The sequence below is a fragment of the Pogoniulus pusillus genome, chromosome 21 (genome assembly GCF_015220805.1).
Source record: "Pogoniulus pusillus isolate bPogPus1 chromosome 21, bPogPus1.pri, whole genome shotgun sequence".
Lineage (NCBI taxonomy): Eukaryota > Metazoa > Chordata > Aves > Piciformes > Lybiidae > Pogoniulus > Pogoniulus pusillus.
In genome coordinates this window covers 16,615,210-16,625,816 of record NC_087284.1, presented here as the reverse complement: position 1 = coordinate 16,625,816, position 10,607 = coordinate 16,615,210, and the positions used below count along the sequence as shown (strand labels likewise).

The 10,607-nt window shown below is 46.0% G+C and overlaps 1 protein-coding gene across 1 annotated transcript in view; it reads left to right on the top strand.

The window, feature by feature from the left end:
• Positions 1-5,394: 5,394 nt before the first annotated feature.
• The window catches only part of KIAA0319 (KIAA0319 ortholog), a 43,449-nt gene continuing 38,236 nt past the window's right edge, over positions 5,395-10,607 (top strand). Inside the window, exon 1 of the mRNA XM_064161080.1 lies at positions 5,395-5,797. The gene's annotated coding sequence lies outside the window, so the exon portion shown is untranslated. The remainder of the gene's footprint in view (positions 5,798-10,607) is intronic.

The window sequence follows — 10,607 nt, the reverse complement described above, 5'->3', positions numbered from 1 at the left end:
AGAATACATCTGTATGTGCTGCTGTGTGAAGAAGGGATAGAAATGCCACAGCTGAGAGTGGTTAGGAGAGAGATCTGAATGACAGCCAGAACTGCTTGGTGGATCCAGGCAGTTTTTCAAAGTCTCCAAAGAAGATTCCACAACCCCCCTGGGCTGTCTGTCCAGTGCTCCATCACCCTCACTGTAAAGAAGTTTCTCCTCAGGTTGAGGTGAAACCTTCTATGTTCAAGTTTGTAGCAATTGCTCCTTGTCTTACTGCTGCGGACCACTGAAAAGAGATTGGCCTCATCCACTTAGCACCCACCCCTCAGATGTTTATGCACATTGATGAGATCTCCTCTCAGTTAAATGCCCTGCTGCTAGAGGATACACATACAGAACTACAGAATTCTTATTGCTTGATCTCATCAGAAAGAAAAAGGCTGCAGAGAAGAGAGACAGTTCACTTTTCTTTATTGTGCTTTGCATATAGCATTTTGCTTTATGCTTCATAAGGATAAGTCAAAACTCATTCCAAATGATTAATTTCAAGCTAATGTCTCCAGGTATTAAACATCAAGTATTTTTTATGTCATGTAAGTAGGTTACATTATCCAAGTATCCATAAACTTTGTTTTGATCTCCATGGTTACTCCGGTGATTCTAGCATTTTTCTTTCACACTGCTAGTTGCCAAGGATACAAGCTGTTATAAAATACATCAGCTACAACTCAAGGTTGTAGGGGTATAGTCCTTTTGCATACAGCAGTTCTGTGTAATAAATCTTGCTTGACATAGCAGTTGAAATCCAAAGGCATTGTCCATGAAGTTCTTTGAGTTAATCAAGTTCATACATTACAAAAGGAAAGAATGTTCATCAAAGCTATCAAACATAAAATTACAGTATCTCACAGTATCACCAAGGTTGGAAGAGACCTCATAGATCATCATGTCCAACCCTTTACCACAGAGCTCAAGGCTAGACCATGGCACCAAGTGCCATGTCCAATCCTGCCTTGAACAGCTCCAGGGACGGCAACTCCACCACTTCCACGGGCAGCCCATTCCAGTATCCAATGACTCTCTCAGTGAAGAACTTTCTCCTCACCTCAAGCCTAAATTTCCCCTGGCGTAGCGTGAGGCTGTGTCCTCTTGTTCTGGTGCTGGCCACCTGAGAGAAGAGAGCAACCTCCTCCTGGTTACAACCTCCTCTCAGGTACTTGTAGACAGCAGATGCGGAGAGCAAAACTGCATCACCTGAAATAAGGCACTTGAATACCTTCTGGCAAAGACAGGAATATCCTGATCCTAATTACATTATTCTCCCTAGAAGTCATTCCCCATCTACAGTTAATAGCATGGAATTTGGTCCTAAATAAAGTATGACAATTATACATTTGCAAATCTCTTTGTGGAGTTAATTGTCTGGCTAGTAGCATTCTGAATCGGCTAAGTCAGTAAACCCTGTTTAAAAAAATAATGGAAGCAGGCAATTTGTCAGAAGAAAACTATATACCTGCTTATATAAACAAAACCCAAACATAGTTTTTTCTTCTTTATCTCATCATACTCCCCTCACAGATTCTGTACTATCTTAGTATAAGAACAGTAAAACATTTAAAATTGCCATATATTTTAAAAGGCGAATTCTGGATCTCTGGAAAGGATTCTCATATTAAGTTCCTAAGCAGATGGCAAGACTGGCCATTAATGTTATCTGACTTTAGGATAGTGTACATTTCAGAAAGGAAAACAATCTAAAAATTTCCTGTGCAGATTATAAAAAGTCTCAGTGTCATCAGATTTAAATATCTTATCTGATAAGAGGAAATAAAGAGATATCCATTGACAAGAACAGTTCCAAAATATCACAAGACAGAGCAAAAATAGTTCAGGCGTTTATTTTAGATAGGCAGGATTTCTAGAACATCCATTAATAAAACCAAAACAAAGCATCAACTTTTTCTTTCATGGGAGGAAAGATAATTTTTATCCAGAGTCATATTATGGATGAGAAATGTGATCCATCATTTTACATAGCGACATGTGATGGTTTGGGAGTTACCCACCCCCCCTCAAGGAATTCACCCAGGCTAGACTCAGCCGGCTGGAATTTAAGTATCACAGTATCACCAAGGTTGGAAGAGACCTCACAGATCATCAAGTCCAACCCCTTACCACAGAGCTCAAGGCTAGACCATGGCACCAAGTGCCACATCCAACCTTGCCTTGAACTGCCCCAGGGACGGCAACTCCACCACCTCCCCAGGCAGCCCATTCCAGTAGCCTAAGTCCAAGGTGTAGGTTTTGTTGTAGTGCCTCCCTACCTCCCTGCATATTGAAAACTCCACTAACTCGTGATCACTACACCCCAGGCAGCCTCCCACTGGTCAGGCCACACCTTGACTATTGTGTCCAGTTCTGGGCTCCTCAATTCAAGAGAGATGTTGAGGTGCTGGAGCGTGTCCAGAGAAGGGTGACAAAGCAGGTGAAAGGTCTGGAACACAAACCCTATGAGGGTCACAAGTCTGTAGTTTGGCCAATTCCATTTGGTAAATCGCATCAACAGTTTCAATGTCAACAGAAAATGCGTTCCAGAAAAGCTGTATGTCCTGTTCATGGAGGCAAAGCTCTTTAAATCTAATTTGAAACTCCTTTTGCAACATTTTTAGTATATCCATACATGTTTTGTTTGGGAATGCAACTGCTGGTTTTTCTGCAGACAGGTTTTGAGTTGTGGGGAGATGGCAGAAGTTTTCCTCCTTAACTTGGTTAATGAGCAGGTCTAATTTGACTTGAAATGCTTTCACATGTGAATATGTATCACAGATGAGCTTCCCCTTTCCTTGAAGCTGGACACTGAAATTGTTGAGTAGCTCTGTTACATCTGTCAGAAACACAAGGTGCCATTTCCATTCTGCATCTTTGGGCTCTGGTACTTCTTTGTTTTTAGAAAGCATAAAATCATAAACCTGTGGAAATAAGTCATAAAATCATTTCAAAACTCTCCCTCGACTCAGCCAGCGGACTTCTGTGTGGTACAGAATATCTTCATAGGCAACATTTAGCTCAGACAGAAATTCCTGAAACCGTCTGTGGTTTAGTGCATGAGCTCTAATGAAGTTAACACAAGAAACCACAATTTTCATGCCAGAGTCCAGCTTCAGTGATTTACAACACAGTGCTTGTTGGTGGATGCTGCAGTGTATACCTATTGGATGTAAATAGCTGTGTTTGTCCATCTCTTTGTTAATGCATGCAACCACTCCAAAGCAAAGAATCATAGAATCAGCCAGGTTGGAAGAGACCTCCAAGATCATCCAGTCCAACCTAGCACCCAGCCGTAGCCACTCAACCAGACCATGGCACTAAGTGCCTCATCCAGGCTTTGCTTGAACACCTCCAGGGACAGTGACTCCACCACCTCCCTGGGCAGCCCATTCCAATGCCAATCACTCTCTCTGGGAAGAACTTCCTCCTAACATCCAGCCTATACTTCCTCCAGCACAACTTGAGACTGTGTCCCCTTGTTCTGTTGGTGGTTGCCTGGGAGAAGAGGCAACCCCCACCTGGCTGCAACCTCCTTTCAGGTAGTTGTAGACAGCACTCCTTTCATGGACCCCACACCATGCTAGGAACACCATCAGCTGTCACACTGAATAGTTTACCCCAGTCCAGCTCCAAATCATTTATAGTTTGGCAAACTTTCTCATAGATATTCTCTCCTGTAGTTGTTCCTTTGATGCTTTTCAGTATAAGAAAAGCTCCTCTGTGACTCGGAAAGAATCATTTGTCCCACGAATGAAAATTAGAAGGTGTGCAGAATCACGGAAATCATTGCTTTCGCCGAGTGCCCGTGAGAAACAGGAGGAGGAGGAGGCCGGGGCGGCGGCGGTGCGGTTTGTAGCCGAGAGGCGCCCCATGGAGGGGCAGGTGGAGGAGGAGGCGCTGGTTCCAGCCCAGTCCCGGCGGCTGCTTGCGGGCTGCGGAGCCCGGCGCGCGGGTGAAGCGGCAGGAAGGCATCTGCGGCTGCTTGGTTTGCCCCCGACCTCGGGGGCTGCGGGGTTCTGCAAATGCCGGCGGGACGGATTGAGGACCCTGGGCTGCCATACCCGAGCCGCGGGCCGTAGTTTGAGGACCCCTGGTGTATAGGCTTCATGCCTGTAGTAACAAGCCAGACACACTTGGTGGAACTATTCCCGAGTCTCCCAGACGGAATAAAAAATGCCCGCTTTCTGAGAACTTTAACGAATTAAAGTCTCAGGTTTTTCTTTTACTAACCAAAATGTATGCTATCATCCCAGCTTTGCTGCCCTTCTCTGGGCATATTCAAGCAACTCAGTGTCCTTCTTGTAGTGAGGGGCCCGAAACTGAACGCAGTATTTGAGGTGTGGCTTCACCAGTGCCGAGTACAGGGACACATTCATTGACGATGGCGCACCTGTGATGCTCCTTGGCATACCAACAGGGATACTGCGGTCTGAGCACCACTACGCAAAGTTATGTGGCACAGAGGGGGGCTCAGCTCCTTTCTCACGAAAGCTTGTTGGTTCAACATCATACCATCTTAAGCAAAGGTTTCAAGACCTGGGAGCTTCTTGCTGCTGTACTTTCAGAAGAAGTATCAAGATCTACTCTCTGGAAAGGTGAAATTCCTCTCAGAGTAATCCTGTGGCAGGTAACAGGTCTCCGCTGGAGCTAGAGCTTACTGCCGGGGGCGACAGTGGCAGGCAGGTTTAGGGAGTGGGAGTGGAGCCGCCAGTTTCTACCGCGGCTGCCAAGAGGTTTAACACAAAATCACTGAATATGACCTCAAAGATCAATCATCCAGCCCAACCCTCGACCCAGCGCTGAAGGGTCAACGCTAAACCATGTCCCTAACTGCCCCCTCCACACGGCGCTTGAAATCCTCTAGAGACGATGACTACACCACTGCCTCAGGCAGACCATTCCAACGTTCGATGACCCTTTCAGTGGGTATTTCCCAATATCCAGCCTGAAGCTCGCCTGGTGCACCTTGTCACCATTTCCCTGTCGCCTGACACGGAGGAGAAGAGGCTGGCCCCCTCCTCGCCCCAGTCTGCCTTCAGGCAGTTGGCCCCGCGTGCGGGGGGCGTCATGTTCAGCTCCGTTTGTTGCCCTCTGCGTGCCCAAGATGGAGTCGCGGCGTCCCTGCGCCGTGTGCTCCCTCTGGGCTTGCAGCGCGATTAGCCCCGCATCCCCGCCTGAGGACCGCTTCTCTCCCTCCCTCTCTCTTCTTCGGGGTTGCTGCCGCTGCTCCACTAGAGTGGCTCCCCTCCACCCTGGCGAGCTCAGCGGCATCAGTGCTAGGGCGATAGCGGGCAGTGCGCGTTGTGTGGGGGGGCTGTCTCTGGGCAGTGATCCTGCGCGGAACGCGGCGGCCGTCCTCGGGAGATGTGCTGAGGGACGGCGCCTGCTCCTGAGTCAGCAGTGGCGAGGAGGCGGGCGGCACCTTGCCGCCCGGCCCGGCCCCGCCGCGATTTCCCGGCCCCCCAGCATCGCTTCGGCTGCCAGCCTCCAGCGCCGAGCACCTGCCTGGAGAAAGGGGCTGTGGGGGTCTCTCCCTGTGCCGCTCCTCAGTAGGCTCGCTGCCGCGGCCTGGGCGCGGCCGCAGGTGCAAGCGTGGGTGGGGAAGGGGTGGAAAATGGAGTCGACGCTGCTCTTGGGCACCGGCTGACTTGAGTTCCCGAGCTGAGCGTTTGGCAGCTGTCCCCGGTTCACCGGCGAGGCAGCGCAGCCTGGAGCCGACCGCGCTCCCGGTGTGAAGGCTCCGGGGAAGAAGTGCTCTGGCACGACTGTAAGTATGGTGCTGAAAAGCTCACGGGACAGCGGCAGCGGTGGTCCGACATTTGGGAACATTCTGCCTCCTCTGCGGGGGGCAGAATGTGTCATAGGTGTGTGCAGCCTGTGAGGCCAGGAGTGTGGGGAGGAAGGCCAGTGGGCAGCACTGGGGAAATGCGTTCATGCTTTAGCATCTGTTTTGCGGATATGTTTATTTGTATACAGATACCTACGTTTTTATGTAGGATCAGACGGGTTCGATGGGGTGTTTCCTCAGTGTGCATGTGCATTTAGCGACGTTTGGTCTGAGCTCAGAAATCGTAGTTTTATGTTGCCCTCTGTAGAATCTAAGAATATTACTTTGTTGAGTTGCTCTCCAATTTTTTTATCAGCATGCACTTGTTACAGCTAAACCACACATTTTATGTCCGAGTGGTGGTCAGGGTGTTGTATGTGGCTGTCACACTGTATTCTGAGCAGTAGAGCAGAGTTTAAATAGAAGAAAATGCTATGTTTAGGTTATATGTCACAGCAGTTTTGGGTGCTATCTACAGTGTGATCACTATGCAAAAGAAGACAGTTCCATCATTTCCCTGGCCCCCTTCGGGATCATATCACAGATGGATGGTCAGTTGAGGCAACAACATGAGGAACAAGCTGGTTTTGACCACTGATCGTTCCTGTCTGTGCTGTAGGAGCACTTTCTCATGAGCCATTTACTGACTGCATGATATGCTAGTGGAGTTGTGGTAGGATAATACTGTCATTTGAACTCTATGGAATAGGTTTGGCATCTCTCTTTGCCTTCTTGTAGTAGGAAACCACGCAACTTGAACAGATGTTTGTTTTGTTGGGTTATCCACTCCTGTTTTGCAGGGTTGACTTTTGTAATTGATATTTTATAATCAGGCATTTCCTTGAGCTAAATGTGAATCGTTAAAAACTTTACGTGGTACAAACTTGATAGTGTCTGTATTAATTTGGGGGGCCTACGTGATGGTGGAGGCTGAGCTGCTCAGCATTTGCATATCTGATTGTGTGCCTGAGTGGTGCAGGTGAGAGTGTGTATGCATAAGCTTCATAGGTCGATGCTTTTCCCTTAATTATATGACAATGAAAAATATACCATAGCCTGGATTTTGCAGTATTAAAGCTAGTTGGAGTTATTGTCAAGATCTGTGGAGGAAACTCTGCTCTTGGCATGCTTGCTTAGTTCAGTCTTTCCCCACTTTTTCCTTCAGGGAGTACTGAGATGGACAGCTGCAGGTGCATTTCTGAGAACTGTAGGGTCCACAGAAAACACGTGCAAATATGAATCTGTGGCATCTTCACTAGTTGCCTGCCTATAAGCTGCGCTGCTGTCAATTCTAACGAGCTACATAGAATCATAGAATCAACCAGGTTGGAAGAGACCTCCAAGATCATCCAGTCCAACCTGTCCCCCAGCCCTATCCAGTCAACTAGACCATGGCACTAAGTACCTCATTGAGTCTTTTCTTGAACACCTCCAGGGACGGTGCCTCCACCACCTCCCTGGGCAGCCCATTCCAATGGGAAATCACTCCCTCTGTGAAGAACTTCCTCGTAACATCCAGCCTATACTTCCCCCAGCACAACTTGAGACTGTGTCCCCTTGTTCTATTGCTGGTTGCCTGGGAGAAGAGCTCCCCCCCCCCCCCCCCCCCACACACACACACCTGGCTACAATGTCCCTTCAGGTAGTTGTAGACAGCAATGAGGTCACCCCTGAGCCTCCTCTTCTCTGTGCTAAACAACATGGAGTGAAGGAGTTTGGTGATCTGTAGTTCATACACCTGAGCTCTCTGTTAAGTTTGGCTGCTGTCTGAGCAGACCACTAATTTAAGTGGTGTGGAGATGGGGGCATTTCTATGAACAGGCTTTTGAACTTGCTAGTGAAATCTCCATCAGGATGCTTTAAAAATAGTTGATTCCCTCTCCTTTCTGTGTGCACAGACATGGTATCTGTTTCTGGTGGAGCTGTTCAGACTCTTTCCAGCTGTACCTTCTGTCATGTTGAATAAAGTAGGTTTGTGGAGGGTTTTTTGAGACTTGGTTGTAAGGACTGTGTTTCTATGACTTTGTATATAGATCAAGGAATAGAAACATTGAATCATTTTGGTTGGAAAAGACTTTTAAGATCATTGAGTCTAACCATTATCTAACTAGGATGATGCTAAACCATAAAATAATGAAACAGTTTGGGTTGGAAGGGACCTCCTAGGGCAAGGCTGAGAGAGCACTGATTTGGTTGTGAGAGTGAAGTAGCAAACTGGAGATGGTCCCTGGATCTCCTTTGCAGCAGCCTCTGGAAACTGCAAGTTATAGTCCACGCAGCAGTAAGTCCAGTGTAAATGGAACCCACCAAAGTCAAAATGTCTGTAGGTGCAGCTTCCATGAGGCACATTTTGTGGAGCAGCACTGCCTTAGCAGCACAGAGAAACTCTGTACTGCTGACATGTTCCTGTTAACAGGAGCAGTTTATGGCAGAGGCAGGGTCCTTGCAGCGCAAGGATAGCAAGCAGAAAGCCAGGGTACAACTCTCTCAAATGGACCTAATGGACTTGTGGGCCTTGAGTGACTGCGAGCACTTGTGGAACTGCATGTGGTTTCTCATCACTCTAAGTTTTTCCTAGACCATGTGTCCAGTGCCAGTATATACTGGGTGTGAAGAATCTTGCCAGTCACAATCCCAGATTCCAGTGTGGACTTCTCACAAGGGAGTACATGTGTGGGAGCAGGAGGAAGAGGCCTTTTGCCATTCCCTGTTCAAGCCTACCAGGGGAGTGGAACACAGTTTTGCAAATGAAATCTTCCCCTATTCAAACCTCTGCTGACAGAGGAGGGGGAAGGGACTTTGGAGCACCTCACTACAGTACTACATCTAAATGTAGATCCTTACTAGGCAATTGGTGATTACAGGTGGAATTATTATCAAGTGCTGTCTATCCAACAGTCTCCAATTTCAGTGCTGTGGGAGAAGTGCAGAACCACTGTAATGGATATTGTACCCACAGGGAAAATCCTTACTGGCAGGCAGTTATCTTTCAGTTCCTGTCACAAAATGTCTTTCTGCACAAACATATAATTTAATTTAACTGCAGATGCAGTTACTTTTAAATTTAAGTACCTGATCTCTTTCTGAATGATGCCAGGGTATGACTGTTGAGTGTTTTTCAGGATGATGTGACTTTGTACTGAGCAGATAGGAACTAAGTCAATCCAGTTGGCATTAATATGTGTGGATAGCCTGAAAAATACTATAGGGCAAGAACCACTAAACTGTTTTCCAACTCTTCTGTGTGTTCCAAGGGGTTCTACTGCTTAAATATAGATGGGTTTTAAAGAAACAAAAAGTGGTTGGTCATCTGAGGTTTGCTTTGTAGTGAAGTGTGTGTGTATATGTGTGCTTTATCTGTTTATAACAATCCAGTAGTTTTCTGGACAGCAGAGTTAATGAAGATTTCTGTGATCTTGTATTCTGAGGTCAAACAAAGATTTTTTTTCACTTGCCTTTGCACGTGCTTCTACATTTTTTTCCATGTAGTCTTCTCTTTCTGCAGGCTGCACTGATGTTGTGACGTATGGGGCTGCTGTAGAAGTTCAAATTGCAGTGTTGCTTTCTCTCTGGCTTCATTGCCTTTATAGAAGTGATAGGAACTTGACTACCTGCTGGTAACTTGATCTACTCTGGTTGGAATCAGTCACTGGCTTAAAGGGTACTCTAAGTGGGAGAAAAAACAACAAACAAACAATAATTTACAAAGTGATCAAGTTTTTTTTCTCTGCAGGAGATTTGACTAGCAATGGACTTGGCATGGCCAGTTGAAAATACTTACCTCTCTTCCTCTCCCTCCTTTATTAGCCAAGAAAATGTACTCATTTTTCTGCTTTTCATATCGACACATGATTGTTTCAAGTCTAGAAATGGATGTACAGTATAGAGGTGCTTCAAGAGTGTTTCATGAAGGTGACCAAATAGCAGACACAAATAGAGTGTTATATACTGCATTTCCAATATTCTGGCTTTTCTGGCTATCTTTTGTTGTACCCACACTGCCCCATATGCAGTCTGCTTTTCTGCAGAGCTGTGGTTGTATTTGTATTATATGTGTGTCATTGGCTGGGTGTCCAGTAATCTCAAAAGCAGTCAATTAGCTTTGTTGACATTATTAAGTGCTTAGATTGCTTGAGCCAGTCTCTGCCAGTCAATCTGTGAACACTTCTTGAAGGCTATCATAAATTAGATGCATTTATGTAATTTCTGATTTTATAACCAAAAGACTGTAGTCTTCTAGTACAGAAACACTAGCTGATACCCTAGCACATCCATTCGACTGCAAGTATCAGGCAGTTGTTTCTTCTACTTTGTGGTGTGTTGTTAATAAAGGTAATATCAGTCATCTGAAGGCCATAAACCTGAAGTTTGCTTTTCATTTTCAGTGACTTCCAGAGAACTTTTACAGCAAAGCTTAAACTCTGCATTTGTTTTCCTTCACAGCATTTACATCATGCTGTGGAGGAAGAGCAACTACTGCTGCTGTTAAGTAAAATCCAGTAGTTGATTTAATTTTAGCTATTCAAGTTGCACAGGATAATAGTGTAAACATTTTTCTACCCTTTCTATAGCTGGCAATACTTTGGCTGAAGTTGTAAACTTTTATTTCAGGACAGCCTCATATTTATTTGTCAGCTAGCCTTTACAAGCTTGGGTCCTCTAGATCTGCAAATGCTATCTTTGATGCTTAGGTAGAGGTTGACTTACAAGAAGAGTTGTTTTTTGTTTGTATGTGGTATTGGATATTTAA